The sequence below is a fragment of the Patagioenas fasciata genome, chromosome 11, assembly GCF_037038585.1.
Source record: "Patagioenas fasciata isolate bPatFas1 chromosome 11, bPatFas1.hap1, whole genome shotgun sequence".
In the NCBI taxonomy this organism is placed as follows: Eukaryota; Metazoa; Chordata; class Aves; order Columbiformes; family Columbidae; genus Patagioenas; species Patagioenas fasciata.
This window is the reverse complement of record NC_092530.1, coordinates 9,925,832-9,941,449: the sequence shown is the minus strand read 5'-3', so window position 1 is coordinate 9,941,449 and position 15,618 is coordinate 9,925,832. Positions and strand designations below refer to the sequence as shown.

The 15,618-nt window shown below is 41.9% G+C and overlaps 1 long non-coding RNA gene across 1 annotated transcript in view; it reads left to right on the top strand.

Annotated features, from left to right (window-relative positions):
• Positions 1 to 1,334: 1,334 nt before the first annotated feature.
• LOC139828887 (uncharacterized) overlaps positions 1,335 to 15,618 on the top strand; it is a 76,782-nt gene continuing 62,498 nt past the window's right edge. Inside the window, exon 1 of the long non-coding RNA XR_011740945.1 lies at positions 1,335 to 1,392. This is a non-coding gene — a long non-coding RNA (uncharacterized lncRNA). The remainder of the gene's footprint in view (positions 1,393 to 15,618) is intronic.

The following is a 15,618-nucleotide window of genomic DNA, read 5'->3' as shown; positions in this document are numbered from 1 at the left end:
TGGCTATTGCTTCCCCCCCCCTTCTTCTCTGATCCATTTGGCTTTTTTTTTTCCTTTCAAGAAAAAAAAAAAAAAGCCAGCTTCACTCCCTCTTTTATTATGAAAAAAATGGCAGGAAAAAGCTACACATCGCAGTGAGGCATAACAGCTCTTGGCAGGTCCCTGCGAAGCCGCCGATGAAATCATAGAGCCCCCGCACGCAGCCGGGGATGCAGCGCGGCGCTCCCGCTCGGCTCTCCCGCCCCGCCGGCCGCCCCGGGCCGCTCCCGTCCCCCCGCAGCCGCGTCCCCGCAGACCCGGCTCGGAGGCGGCGGGTCGGGCAGGGTATGTCAGGGTTCCCCCCTCCGCCCTTGCCCCCAAATGGACACGGGGAAAATAACACGTGAAGGGAGGGCTAGAGAAGCGTTTTTCAGGTGAACGTGTGAAAATGGAAAGCGGTCTTTTTGCAAAGCGACCCCGCGGGCGCTGCGGCCGGTTTGCAGGCGGCAGGAGCTGAGGGAAGGAGGGAGGGCGAGCGGCGCTGCCCGGGCTCCCTCCCCACCTTCCCCATGTTGGAAACAGGTGTTTCCGCGCTCTCCCCGGCCCGCCGACACCGTATCTGTGACGGCAGCTGCCGGCCGCGCCGCAGACAGACGGAGTCAGGCTCGGGGAGACGGGGGGGCCGGGCCGTGGGGACACAAACACAGACGGGCCCGGGAGGGAGGGCGGGAAGGGCTCCGGCCGCCCCCTCCGTGCCCCGCCCTGCCCGCCAGGCGGCGCTGCTGCTCGCGCCATGGCCGCCGCGGTTGCCCGGGGCGCTGAGGAGCGGGCTGGGCCTTCATGGCCCTCAAGTGAAGTGTGTTCCATGCCCTGCCGGGAACCAGGGAGAACCACAGACAAACCCCCCAGCCCGCTGCTCTGGAGGTATCAGTCTCCAGAGCTGAGGTGCAGTTTGGTGCCCCTCTCAGCGGGTCACCCCTGCGGTGTGTCCCCACAGTGATCTCATCTCAGTGGGGTCTCTCCCTCAGGGGAGATCCCCTCAGCAGGGCTCTCCTCAGCAAGTCTACCGCATGGTGGATCTCCATTCTCTCAGCAGGTCTTTCCCCTCAGAGAGTTCCCCACAGTGGGTCTCCCCCATGGCGGGTATCCCCTCAGTGGGTATCTTCCTCCAGCAGGTCTGCCCATGGTAGGTATCCATCCCCTCAGCGCGTCTCTCCCCTGCAGTGTGTTTCTCCCCTCAGGAGGTCTCGCCCTACAGCAAAGTGCTTTTCCTCACATCCACCCCAGCGTGAGGGTTCAAAGGGCCCTGACATGCAGCCTCCTTTCCCTGCAGGCCCGGGCAGTGCTTTATTGTGGAGATACGAAGGGAATTGTGATATGACGACATGGAACACCCACACGTGTCTGCAGAAGGTGAGGAATCTGGTTTTTTAAATGGGAGGTGGTTTTTCCTGTCAGAGCGGTGGCTGTAAAAGGGGTGTGTTTGATGCAGAACTTGACACGTGAAACCTAAGCCATGTTTTTTATAGAAATATAGTCTGCTCCAGAGGCAGTAAAATCTACAGAAGTGTATTTTTTGGCTGTTTGTTTATCATGTCTGGTTAGATGGAGATACAACTATCTGAGGAGTTCAAGCAACCCACTGCAAAGATTATTGTATTATTTCTGTAGTATCTATATGAAGACTCAGGTGTGATAACTGAGGGAAATAAACTTTGCCTTGGTGAAAATTAAAGAGGTCCAAGATGGGGGGGGATGGACACAATGATGGGGCACCCCAAACCCGGAATTACTATTAAGGACATAATCCTGTAAATTTAATGCACAAAATTAATATGATGTGAATAATCCCACTACAATCAAATATACTGTTCTGTATAACCTGGTGTTACTGAAGTAAATTTGAGTTTGGCCTCTGGATTCATAGCAGTCACCTTGTTTCTGAACATGTCTGAATGTCGATCCAGGGATATTAAGAAGAGAGAGGAAAAAAGGTTCTGCATTCAGGGACTATCCAAACTCTGCAGAGGCTTCTGCCACTGACTTCAATAGCCTCTGGATCTGTTACATATCTTTAAACCCAAATCCATAAAAGCACTTAGAGGAACACTTAGGATACTGAAAAAGGTAACAGAGTTCAATTACATTACAGTAAAATCCAAGATAAAGTAAAGAACACAAACCTGCATGCTTAACTAATGTATAACAAAAGCAGCAAAATCCCCCCATCCAAGCTGACATTCCTCACTTAACTCTCATGATTATGGTCAGCTTTTGAAGTGTCCGCAATACATTTTATTGAGAAGTTGTACAGGCTGGTACAACATGGTCTATTTAGGCACAACAGGATGCGGAAAAGGTAGCTTTCTCTTCTCTTTTTTGGTCTTTAATTTCCTGGTTTATTTATGTTTTTACTAAGCTGAGGAAAAAGCAGAGAGATTTGTATCCTGTATTGTCTGAAGAAAAGAAAACATGTATTTTAAATACTGAAAGCTAGAATAACTCCTTTGAAAGAAATGTGTTTAGCAATTTTTTTTCATGTATTACATAGAACACGATACTGCACTCACTGATTTCTTGAAAGAGGACAGAAACTTGTATACAATTTGTGTCACGGAACATAATGTCTTACTGAATTAATTTTCTGCTCTGCTTTATTTCAGTCCATGCAGTTCCCCCAGGTTTATTCCTTGATTACAGCTTGTGTTGTCTGTCTTGGGAACCGAAACGGTTACTGCCAAACTGCTCTTTCAATTTACAGAAGAATTAGCAATGATATTTATACCCAGCTTGCTAAAATGGACCTTGCGGACCCCTCCCCATGCACTGTAGAAGTGTATGTTTAGCAAGGTAGTAAAAATATTAATGGCATTTTTTGGCAAAATAATTACTACTCATGGAGAGCAGCCACATTTGATATCTGACTATAAAGTCAAAGTAAGATCAGGACTGAGGTCAAAGTAGTAAATTAATTTGAAAAGAGTAAGATAAATGCAATGAGCAAATCTAGATACGGCATATCCTCTGCCTGGGTAATGCATTTGGTCAAGATCAAGATGGCTGAAATAAAAATGAAGTAGCAATAGCCATGAATGCAAAATCAGACATGAAGAATATCCACGGATAAAGAAACAACAGAGCCTTGAGCTTTAACAAATAATACTTCTGCTTCCTTAGCACTTCCTACCTTGGGATCTCAAAACATTTTACCTGCACTAATGAATTAACACTCACAACCAAGGTTTCTGCGCATCTCCTTTTTCCCAGACGGTCACTTTTTTTCACTAAGAGATGTTGTTCAAAGGATATTGATGACTTTCTGTATTTGTTTGGGATTTCACACGCATGGCAGCCCTGCTGGAGCAGTGGCTCTGTCCAGGCTTCTGTATATCCAGAAACCAGACGCGTCCAGTGCGCACGTGCGGGAGCCCTTCTGCCTTTTGTGTGGCGACCATCTGTGTCGCACATGCAAGGAATGTCTGAGGTTTCCTGGCAGATGAATAGGGCAACCTCCTTTGTGAGGGGGTGAATAAACAAATTTTCTTAAGGGGAGCTGAGGATGGTTTATTGGTTTTTATCTTTGATTGTTTTTACTTAAGCTAGTGGTATTATTATCTTTTGCAGTACCACTTCCAGGCCCTAGACCCTGTTTGTGCTGGGTTAAGAAGTGCGTAACAAACCAGTGTCTTTGACCTGAGGAATCTTACTGCTCTGCCTAGTGGAAGGATTTCTAATGGAAGGCAATGTGAACGAGGCAACAGAATTTCAGTCAATTTATAAAAGTATGTATATATTTTTGTAGCAAGTCTAGAATTGGTGACAGAATTAAGGTAAAGGTCTAAGGATAAAGCTCCAGACTTGCCTACCTGAGTGCTGGGATCAGGTACCTAAATAGATGATGTGATTTTCAAAAAAGGAAGTACTCAGAAGTACTCGGAAGTACTTCTGGTTACTATTTATTTTGGTGTCAAACATGGATCTGCCGGCTTCTGTAATCCCAGTATGGATTAAGAAGTGGGAAACAGAATCGTTCTCGCTCACCTCTGAATCACAAGAAACCCCCATTTGGAGAGAAGTGGTGTAACTGAGACCTGTAGTCCTCAGGGGAACAAGCTACGGTCAAGCACATGCAAACAAACATCAGACCTTTGTTGACTCTCATGTATGCAGTTTTGTTTTGATTCTTTCTGAAAAATTACACCTTTCCTTGGCATGGCTAAGCACAGGTTTGAGGCCTGACTCGGTTCATGCTAATACAACTCTAGGTACTGGAGGGCAAATGAGAAATGGGGAAGGCTTCTTTGCTGGGGTAAAGAGTTGTAACTCTTTTTCTTGAGGCTTGGGCTAGAATTATAGGAATACAGAGTCATTCGGCCTTTGGTATTTGGCCAAGTGTACTGGAGAATATGGACGTGTGTAATTCTACCCCTCACTATATTACATGCCATTGTAACTCGCCATGTGGCTACTGATTGATGCACGATTCGGCCTTTGGTATTTGGCCAAGTGTACTGGAGAATATGGACGTGTGTAATTCTACCCCTCACTATATTACATGCCATTGTAACTCGCCATGTGGCTACTGATTGATGCACGATTTTTCTCTCTACAGTGTTTGTATCTTGCATGTACCTTTTGGGTTGTAGTTTATACTGTCATTTAATACCAAGACAGTAGCATTTCCTTACCAGCTGTTGAACCAAAGGGCATGACAGAAGTTAGAATAAGGGTATTCTGCTAAAATCCCTTCATTGTTGTAATCTCTTTTTTTTTTTTTTCAACCATGGTTTGGGAAACAAGTAAGAAAAGAGTGGTAAGTAATGTGTTATAGCAGGCTTGTCATCTGGTTCCTAGGTTCAGAGCTGCTCAAGTGTGGTGGGGTGCCGAGTTAGCAGTGAGTCGCTTCCTTCTCTGCTTTCACTGCTGGAGAAGGAGAAGATAAGGAGGCCATTCAAAGTTGCAAAGCATGGTTCTTGACGATGTCTGTAATGAAGACCTAGAGCATGACTGGAAGTTTTAATCTGTGTTTCGAAGTGGTGTGGCCATATTCAGCAAAGCTGACAGGCAGATACATCAGTAGTTCTCCAGAGTTTCTTAAGCTAAGAAGCTCTCAGTCACTAGGATGTAAGTCATTGTGTGCCCTCCCTACAGCTGAAGTTTGGAGCTAGTTCTTTCTACTGCACTTGTCTCTTTTGCTGTAGCTAGGTAATAAAAAGGAGGATAACATCATAACTCCTTTCAGCAGAGCATAGACTCAGAACATACCTAAGGGAACACAAAAGCCAGTTCTAGTTCTACTCAAATAAAAAATGCCATCATTTATTATGTTACTTTTCTAAGTGTGTGCCTTTTAGCTATAGCCACCTTTTACAGAATTATCCGTGACCGTGGAGAGTTATGTGTTTATATCTACATCAGGTAGTGTTGGTCATATATAAAAATGAGTCACAGCAAAGGTCTGTCTAGCCCCATATCCTGCCTCTTGATAATGGCTAATAACTTGTGTATGGAAAACAGGACGAGTATAGAGTGATACTTCCTTTGGTAAACCCTCCCGGCTTCCACTGGTTTCTGGTTTAGAGACCTTCCTGAGCTGGAGGCTGCAGCTGTATCATTGTTTTTGATATTCCTTGATGGACCTTTTTCCATAAAATTGTCTAATAGTTTTTTTGAAACCCACTTGTATTTTTGGCTGCCGTAACATCCCGTGGCAATGAGTTCCACAACATCATTAGGTATTGTGTGAAAATGAACTTCCTTTTGTTTGCTTTTGAACCTGCTTGCTGCCTGCCAGTTTGAGTTGGTGCCCTATTTTTTCTCCTAAACCTACTTGAAACAGTCATTGCTGTTTACCTTGTCCATGCTGTAACAGCTTGTCTAGAACTTAATTGTTATGCTCCTTGTTTTCCAGATTAAAAGGCTCTGGCTTGCTTAGGTTTCCCTATGCTAAAGCTTTCTAACATCTCCTGTGCGGCGTTGGTACACTGATGTTCTTGCATTTTCTGTAGCTTTGTATTTCCACAGTTACTGAAACTATGCTCAGTATGGAAGAGATTTCTGCTTTGTGCTCATTCTTCTCCTAAGAATTCGTAACAGGACATTTTTTTCAAAGTGCTGAGGCTGTGCTGATCTTTTCAGAGAACTATGCACTTCTCCAGGATTTCTTTCATGACTGATAACAGCTGATTTAAGGTGCAGCAAGAATGGCTTTTTCCTCATGCAGTATTTTTCATTTACAAACTGAATTTACTATTTAACACCCACTCACTGAATAAAGTTTAGGTTTCACTTTTGGGAGTGGCTTTGTATCATCAGCCATCTACCTACAGCGTTTCCAGATCATTTATGGAATATGAAACAGCAGTAGTCACGTCACAGACGTCAGGGTCTGCTGGGGAGCTCCCCACATCACTGAGATTGAACATCTGTTTCTCTTGGTTGTGATCTTTTCACCAGTTATGTCACTTCTTCTCTTTTTCATTCTTCTTGCAGTAAGGCTCGTTTATGAGCTAGATTTAGAATCATAGAATCATTTAGGTTGGAGAAGACCTCCAAGATCATCAGGTCCAACCATTTCATACCATATTTCACACCTTAGTTAACAGTCTGGCGATTTCCCTTGTGGTACCTGTGTGGATTATCAGTTATTCCTGGTATGGTTTTGTTATTTTCATCTGTGCTTAAATTCATTCTCCTTGCAAAAGGCTGTAGGTTTCTGTATTAAACAGAGATACGAAGATTCATTGAACTTTCTTGCTATTGCCTTATCACCTGGGAGTGTTTTTAAATACCTCAGTAAACTCTTGGTACTGTGAACTATTCAGACTGAGGCAAAGATTTACACATTGTATTTTTCTACAGTCAAGTTGCTTTGAGATTTTTGGCCTAGTAGCAGAACTTCTCTGTATCTCTCTTCAAGGACAATACACCGGTTCTCTCACTGGAGAACTAAAACTGGAACATATTAGTGTGTGAGATGGAGTTAGGAAGTCTGAGCACAGAGTTATTCTGGAAGTGCATGATTAGATGGGACATCCTGAAATAAAGAACAGAGAGACAGAAAAGAGAAAAAGAAAATAAATTAAAACCTTTTTCTAATTAGGCATTTTTGATGACTGAAGCTTTTCAAGCTTAACTGCTAATGGTTCACATGAGTAACATTACTCAAGTTCATTTATATAGTACCCGATTAATTTGTATAATATGCTTATAAGGTAACACACAAAAATGTTTAAAAATGTAAACAACCCGATTTTCTAATTATTCCATAATTATTCTTTTCTGTATAGAAGTTATTTATACCTTACTAGTTTGTTCTTTTCTCTCACCAATTAGTTAGTTAAAATACGGCATTATTCTCCAGTGATCAAAAAAGCAACCAGGTACTCTGCAGACTTGGCTAGATAAATGTTAATTGCATGATAATTCCATGATGAAGCAACCAACTGCCCTACAAATCATGTTGCTTCATCACTCTTTCTCTATGGAGAGAAGAACTAACTGATTATTAAAACCACTGTAAAGGATTATTTTTGGTGAGTTCTGCAAGTGGCCAAAGGTTAGGGAGGGCATATTCAAGAGAGCGCAGTCTTGCTTGCATGTGATTGAGACCCACTGAAATGTTCATTAACCGGGTTCAGAATGAGATGTGTTTCTTTCCAGGACAGCTACCTGAATTTCATGGCATGAGTTTCATTAAAATCTTCCATGAGAAATCAGGAGTTAACAGAATCCAGTTTCTGTAGCATTTACTTTACACAAATGCAGTTCACAGTAATCACAGTTCAGTTAGATTGAGTTTCATGCGAGGTCTCAAAATGTTTGTTTTACAGTATCCTTTGCTGTGTTTGTGTAGCATTGCTGTTGCCTTTCTCCAGATGGGGACATGTAGGAATGCAAAAGGCAGGTGGTTTGCTCAAGGACATGAGAATCTGTCTTCCGTGCAGTTTACTGGTGCCTTACTAGCACTTGTATTAGCTGTGCTTTGGTCTGAGTAGTCACCTGGATTGTGTTGCATTTCCTTTGTGAGCTGCCAGCATTCCTTCATACCATGTCTTGCAAGCAGGTTACCCTAAGGATGTGTGGGGCCCTGAGCAACACGCGCAGAGTAAGCTGGCTACAAAGCCTTCTTTCACTGGGGATCCTGTGAGTGAAACACAACTGCACCATGTGGTTCTTTATGCTGAGGAAGGTTGAACCACACTTACATTTCCTTCCTCAGTTAATTGTGACAGGGTTTCTATGTCCTAAGTATAAGAGTTGGGGAAGGCACAAAGGCTTGGTCTTCATCCTTCTTGAGAAGTAGTTCCACCATCAGAAATCAAAGCCTTGTTTTGGTGTCGAGAGCCAGTAGTTCTAGTGCTGGGTGCTATAGCTCTGTCTGGAGCATCATCAGCCTCAGAGTTTTGCCTGTGGGTGGGAAACTGAATTCAGGTTAGCACTAAGAGCTGATGTTGACTGTAGTGAGGACAGAAACACAGAGCTGAGCATAGCTGAGACTAGGCCTCAGAAGTCTGGGTACTCAAGCCTCTGCTTTAATAGCATCGGATGTTTATGGCCTTGATAAAATTAGGGAAGAAAGATAAAGAGCATCTTCTCGTGCTGTTGTCTAAAAATATTGAGAAATCCTGTTGCCGAGGTTTTCGAAAAGATTAGAAGCTTCCCAGGTATCTCCCTCAGCAATAAGTGTGTCAAAATGTGAAAATTAAAATATCCTTCACAGAAACTGGGAAGCGTCAGTGTGTCAATCACTTTGATGATCTTGCTGATCCTGGGGCTATGGCTTAATGTAGTTGGAGTCTGGTTCTTTCATTAGAGAAAACATAATCAAATGCAAAAAAAAAAAAAAAACCAAAAAAACCCCCACTTCTGCAGCTTTCTTTGTAAACAAATCAGAAACACTAAGGCCAGGATAAGAACACAGTGGCTACCAACTGGAATAACTCAGCTTAGGACTGATAGTAGGAAATGATATATCTCCAGTATATGCTACCTCACAGGAAGATTGTAATGAAATCCAGCCAGCTTCAAGAGAAAAACAAAACCTATTGAATTTATTCCAAGGGAAGAAAGAGAAAAAGAACAGATGTATGAAGTCTTCTGTCCACTTACTGCAATCTACAGTGCTGACTTGGAAACAGATAATGGCTTAGCCATCTTTTTCTCTTGTGCTTCCTTCTGTAGAAATGCACTGGCTTAGACACCAAAAAGATTCAATTTGGGGTAGTAGAGAGGAGAGGGAATAAAGACCTCACACAAGAACTGACCTAAACTCTGAGGAGGTTTGTATAATCTAATTTACAATAAAATGGTATTTACAGTGTTATCAGACAAAGCTTAGCAGTGTTAAGTTAAACAGCATATAATGTGATTAGTGGGGGAGTCATGCCCATGATGTCATACACATTCTCTGAACTCTTGGAACGGGCAGATAATGTCTCAGGCATTTATTCTCTTGTGACACATAAGAAAAGCTCCATAAAGATTTGGGGGGTGGGAAGGCAATGTCCATGTGTGCATGCTCGATGGTGTGCCTGCACACACGCAGCTATGGCAGAGCTGACGCCGCCATAGACAGCCTCTCCCTTTGGCACAGAGCTCAACCTGTGGTTGCACCCTGCTAGTGTAGTGCTGTGTAGTGGTTAAAACCGGCCTTCAGGAATAGTTTAGAAGCTCTAAGTTCTATTCTTGACTCTGCCAGAGACTCGGGTTTTGACTGCTGAATCTTCTTTGCCTCTGGTAACTCCATTTTTAACTAGTAAAGGTAGTCAGCTGCATCTGTAAAATGCCCGGAGTGAAGAGCTGGGTGTAGATGGAAACCACTGGCATTCTGTTCATTATGCAGAACAAATACAGCTAGACCACAAAGAGCTTTGCTCTAGATAACAGCAAGCAATTTCGCAGTTAGTAATGGCCCGTTCATAGAGCATTAAATCGTTATCTTTCTGTCTCTCCCCAGGCATAGAAAATAGTATTAAAATTTTGGCTAGTCTAATCAATCTGGGAAGCAATACAAATCTCAGCTATAGGTTCACATCAAAGATGATCTGGACTATATTTTTTAAAAGCATGTTTTGGTTTTAAAAAGTTATTGCTAAGAGCTTCTGAATCAGGCAAAGCTCCCCTTAAACCTTAAAATTATTATAGTGGTTGTGAAAGGATAGATTCTGGAGTAATTCCATTAAAGAAAAGTAGTTTACTCCCCATGTCCACCAGGGACAATGATTTTAGAATCTAGTCCATATTACTTCATGCATGTTAATGTTTAATAGAAACATAAAGATTGCATAAATGTTCTTTCTGTCATGGTGTGAAGGCAGTATAAATTGTTTAACCCTGATGCAGAGACTGAGTAGATAGTATTCCTATTTTCAGTGATGCATGGAATGAATATGGGCTAGACTTGGGTTCAAATGGGAGTTGCAGATGTGGAGAATGAGATGGGACCTGCAGACAGAGCTGAAAAAACTTGAAGAAAAGTGGTGGGCAGGAGGGAGCAAGTGAGCTTGGAAACTATGGCTCATGTAATGTCAGTTCTATTATATGTTAAAATTAACTGCAACACTTGCGTGATACCCATCTTTTATCACAACAAGTAGTCATTGCCTTGGCTGCAACACTGATGTATGTTTATGGCATTAGTGTGGATCTGTTGAGAAATGTGTGCATGAATTTTATTGGACTGCAGAGGGATGCCATCAAGAATAAATCTCTGTTATTCAGAAAGGGTAAGCCAAGCTTTTGTCTCTATGGCTGATAAATCAGGAGCAGGGGCCAAGTGTAATATGAACAGAGTGGAGCATTGGCCAGTTTGATCAGACATGTGGGATGTACTAATAACCACAGTGAATTAAAGCAAAGCCTACAGGTAGACACCTTTTAAATAATCAAGGCTGACAGTTTTACTACAGTGGCACAGTTTAACGCTTTGTAGGTATGTGCTACATCATAGATGCTGCTTATATTAAATAGTCTGCAAGCATTACACAGCTTATTTAGAGGACAACTTTTATTTCAGCCATTTTTACATTTGCTCATGTTTTTTTCTGCTCTTACAGTCATTACAAATGGAATATCTTATTGTTGCAGATGGATTACCAATGTTGCCAGTGGATGACTGTGAATGATGTACCAGGAAGATAGTTTAAATGACCTAGATTAAACTCACAGAGGACTGGGCATCCCAGAAATATTCTCAAACATAGGACATTTCCAGGAATGAGTATTTCTGACACTCCTTATTTGAACCATGTACAAGTAGTTATCTGATACCTGGGCAGTTGGAGAAGCTGTGTGGAAGCAGGTTCCACACAATGCCTTGAGTCTTGGGAACGGGGCAGCTTATGAACACGCTGCATTACGGTGGTAAGATACCCTGTCCTGTGCCTCAGTTTGCCCACTGTAAAAAGTGGGGCACGATGCTTTGTGTAGCAGCTGGCCTAGGAAAAGTGCTTTGAAGGGCTAGTGACAAACACCAATTAGGGACGTACATAGTCCTTGAAGTAAAAAAAAAAAATAATCACAAACTGTAGAGCCTGAGTATCTCAATGAACAAAATGCCTTCCTCCCAGTTCTCACAGGAAGCAAGTTAATTGGTAGGCCAGTAACTATAATGAGGCAGAACCTGGGAGTTTGCATGTGTATAGTGAGATCCTCCCCTTGGGGCCAAACTCCTGTTCCATATTATGAAAGCAGTAAAAGGTCCCCTCAGCAGGTGCTGCATAAAGGCATTTCAGCTTTGCCTTTGCAGTGCTGGAATTGCCAAGCTATTGCTTTACTGAGTCTCCAAATGAATTCTCCAACTCAATGTGGAACAGCTGTGTGATAGATACAACTTTGAGAAAAGGAGTGGCAAAAGAACACAACAAATGGGGATTTAATCAAATAGCACAGCCTGCAAGCCATCACCAGCGTGTTTCTACTCGGCTTTCCTTTGGGTAAGGGAGACCCTCTCAGTATCATAGTTCAGAGAAGAGAGGTAATGTGTGATTGTATGCTATTAAGAGCCATATTGTGTAGTGAGAGCGAGTAACACTCACTCTGTTCATTAATGCAATGAGTAACAGCATAGTTTACCTAGGAGGATGCCCAAGAACTTTGCATCCTGAAGAAAGACCTTTCTGTGACTGCCTGTGTACTGCTACTGCCTCCATAGAGGTGATGGAGTGGTTCACCAGAGCACTGAGGCTTCAGCTGTGTGAGCCAGGAGCTGAATTAGAAACTGTAATGAGATGGGACAAGGCTGAGAGGGTGGAAGTAATTCCAGGAGAATTCAATTAGGGCAGCATTTCCCTCACATACAATTGTGGAAGTAGTTGCTTTCTTCCTTATTGAAGCCTTCTGAAACAGTTTGCACAAAAAATGCTCTCTCAAGATAAGATTATAGTAAGAACTACAAATGGTGAGAGTTACTGTTTTGTACTTGTCCTTAAAATGGTACTTTTAGCATTGCTCTTTTAAAAATACTTTTTGGAAGGGAGATTTGTTTTGTGTCAAGTCTACCTATGCAAGTTTCAAGAGAGCTTCGTAAGAGCTTTTTCGAAGCCCATCTACCTTGTGAAATACTGACTATGCCTGTTTGATCTGAGTGATTGCTTAGTTATAAGTGCTATGTCTGAAATATAGAGTAGACAGGAAAAAAAGTGAAATAAAGGAAGAGTTTGTAACAAACAGAATATAACTAGCTAGTTACTGTGGCAGCATAATATCTTAGAAGAATCAACACCGTTATGAAACTGTTGTTTTTTCTTGTTTCCATGTCATAAGATTTCCTTGAAATCTTTTGGTTTTGAAAGTGTATGTACTTTACAAAGTGATCAGAAGCTAAACAGCAGCATCTGTCAGAGAAGATAAATGACCTACCAACAAATCTCAGTTAAAAGGAAGACAAAAATCTGTGGAGCAGGGGAAGGGGTTTTAAATTAGCCATTTCACTTAACTTTGCCCTAATGAAGGGCTAATCTTTGGACCCCTGCAAAACAAATGAGAGCATCTACTTAGATCGAACGGAAACCAGTCATTGAAAAGGCTTTTTCCTTATGAACCTAATTGGAAGCAATATAATTCCTTCATTTAACAGTATCTTTTCCTGATTTATATACAGTAAACTAAGGATGCTGTTAATTACAAACACATTTGCCTTTTTGCAGATTGATAACTAAATATGCTTGGGTGAACCTGACCAGAGCACTTGCAAATAAGGTGCAAAGATCTGCAGTGCAAGCTTGTTAGAGGTTGCCTGAGAAGAGCCTCATCCAGAACATGGTAAGGCAGCCTGCACTTAAAAAGCCTTTTCCGTATATTGAGGCACGAATATGTGCAGAGTTAAGCAGAGTGTGAGCCACTGTGGAAATTGCTACCTTTATGCAAGTTGAAATCTGACCTGGGATTTTGAGGATATTTTATTCGTTAAATTAGCTCATTCTTATCTTTTTATATGTAATGGCAAAATAAGTATTTATTTTTCTAAAATCTGAAAAAAATATAGAAAAAACGTTGGACACTTGATTGTTGTAGAAACAGGGTTGTGCCTTTAAGGCAGAGGGAAGGAATGTGTCAGTCATGGTCCCTCTAAAATGGACTTATCTTGATTATAGTATTAGCTCGGTAGCAGAATATGATCTCATCACTGTGAAAGATTACATGAAGTATCAACTTGGCTGGCCTTGAAACAGCTCTGTTCTCAGATGCATTTTCAATTGGTGCAGCTGACACAGGGTTTTGTAATTTGAAGAGATGGCCATAAAGATGTTTTGTGGAATTTGGCCTATGTATTCAAGTAAATAAATTGGGAATGGGTAAAAGCATGACTACCTCTGATATTTTCTCTTTGACTTTTCGAGAATTTCAAGAGCAAGCAAAATGTGAACACGCTTAACTTCCCGACACGTAAGATTTATATCAAACCTGGGAAAATAGATACCTGTCTGATGGAAAATCACTGAAGTCAATGTAGACTAAAATGGGAATTATTGTCCACCTTCAGGGAATAGTATGCTTGAAGAGACTAAGCGTGTAAGACAGTTTTGAGCAGTAGGTGTTCTGGGTAGTGTAATCAGAGGGACATGAGGATGCTGTTTGCAGGGCACACAATATGCTGTGCCCAGGCCTTCAGCTCTGTGTTAGCTCTGAAGCCTAGAAGCCAGGTGGCATCTTTCTTGAGTGAATGAATATTAGGTCTAATTTTTTCTTGGGTAGTTTTGGGGACTCTGTTAAATTTGTATCCTTCTAAGTATGTTTCTACATTGAATGTGTTATTTGGAAAGGAACCAACTCAACTTTCTACCTTGAAATTAAGCTATAGACTAATTATTTACCCAAGACAGTAAGGGGTCCTCTGGGTGCTGGAACTGTCAGTCTGGCAGATAAGAACCTTCCTGGAAAGTAAATTTTGGCTGAGTAGTCAGCTGACAAATCTGATATTTCTGAAGCAAATTCAGAAGGCCTATTAATTTGCTTTTTGTTTTATGTCACCATCTAAAATGCTTCCTAAAATAAGGAAAAACAGAATAAGTATTTCTCTGCTAACTCACATGGATGTCTGGCGTGCATATTTTGTATTTACTTGCTTTCCTGAGCTTAAATTCAAAGACCATGCCAATGCCTTGGCCCAAAAGTAAGGATGGGAACAGATACAAAAGATCCACAATGGCCATGGTTTTCTCCTGCACTGATTCCAGCCATGATCTCCTCAGAAGCTGTCTCCTTTGGAGAAAAATACTCACCCATTTATCTCTGTGTTTTGTCCTTAAATTCAGTCTTTTTCCTCCATCCACTTCCCTACTCAGTGCCTTAAGGTCCTCTCCTTCCTCCTGTGACATCTGCATGCATAATCCTGCTCTCAAAAATAGTTTGTGTTCCTTCTGCGTTTTCTACTGTACTTTAAAAAAGTTGGGTTTTGTTGTGTTTTTTTTTGTGCTGTTTTCAGTTTGACATCTCCAGTGAGGCGGTAGGTGCCATGCACTAGAAGAAGTAAATGTGGAGTGCTGGAGGTAATTTGGGCGTGATTTGAGCTGGGGTCAGAACCTGGGTCTGTGCAAATGAAACATCAGTAGACCCGCCAGGCCTAAGAAAGACTTCTGTTTCTAGGGATATATCCAGGAACTGCACTTGGAACATAGGCACTATTCTGAATGATGGTTGTAGTAGATTTGGTGGCATTTCCTGTATCTTTTCTAAAGCCCAGAAGAATTGCTTTCAGCAGAAAGGGGTTCTCAGCTGCAGTGTACTTTGGTCAGGTTCTACTGCATTTGTGTATTTCTCTATAATTCTTCACCTGAAGAATCAGTGGCAGATCTGAATTAAGATGGTGTCTGAAGACTGAACTGGGAAGACAGTAGAGTTTCTCTGCTGTAACAAGCAAAACTTCAGCTTAAAAGAAATGAGAGGAATGAGTCATGGACTTTCTACTTTGTAAGCAGTTAATTGAGCTAAAAGATGGTGCTGTAGCCTTTCCTAAACTACTCTTTCTTGTAAAATGTGCTTGAGAAGAAAACTCTGGTTAATATAACTGGAGTTATATAGAATAGTGATCAAAGAAGGTAGCACTTAGTAGTGCATCTCTCTATTTCTAGGTAATGCTGGAAAACAATGCAAAAAGATGAACCATGAAAAAAAAATAATGCAGAGCTTTCCAATAGA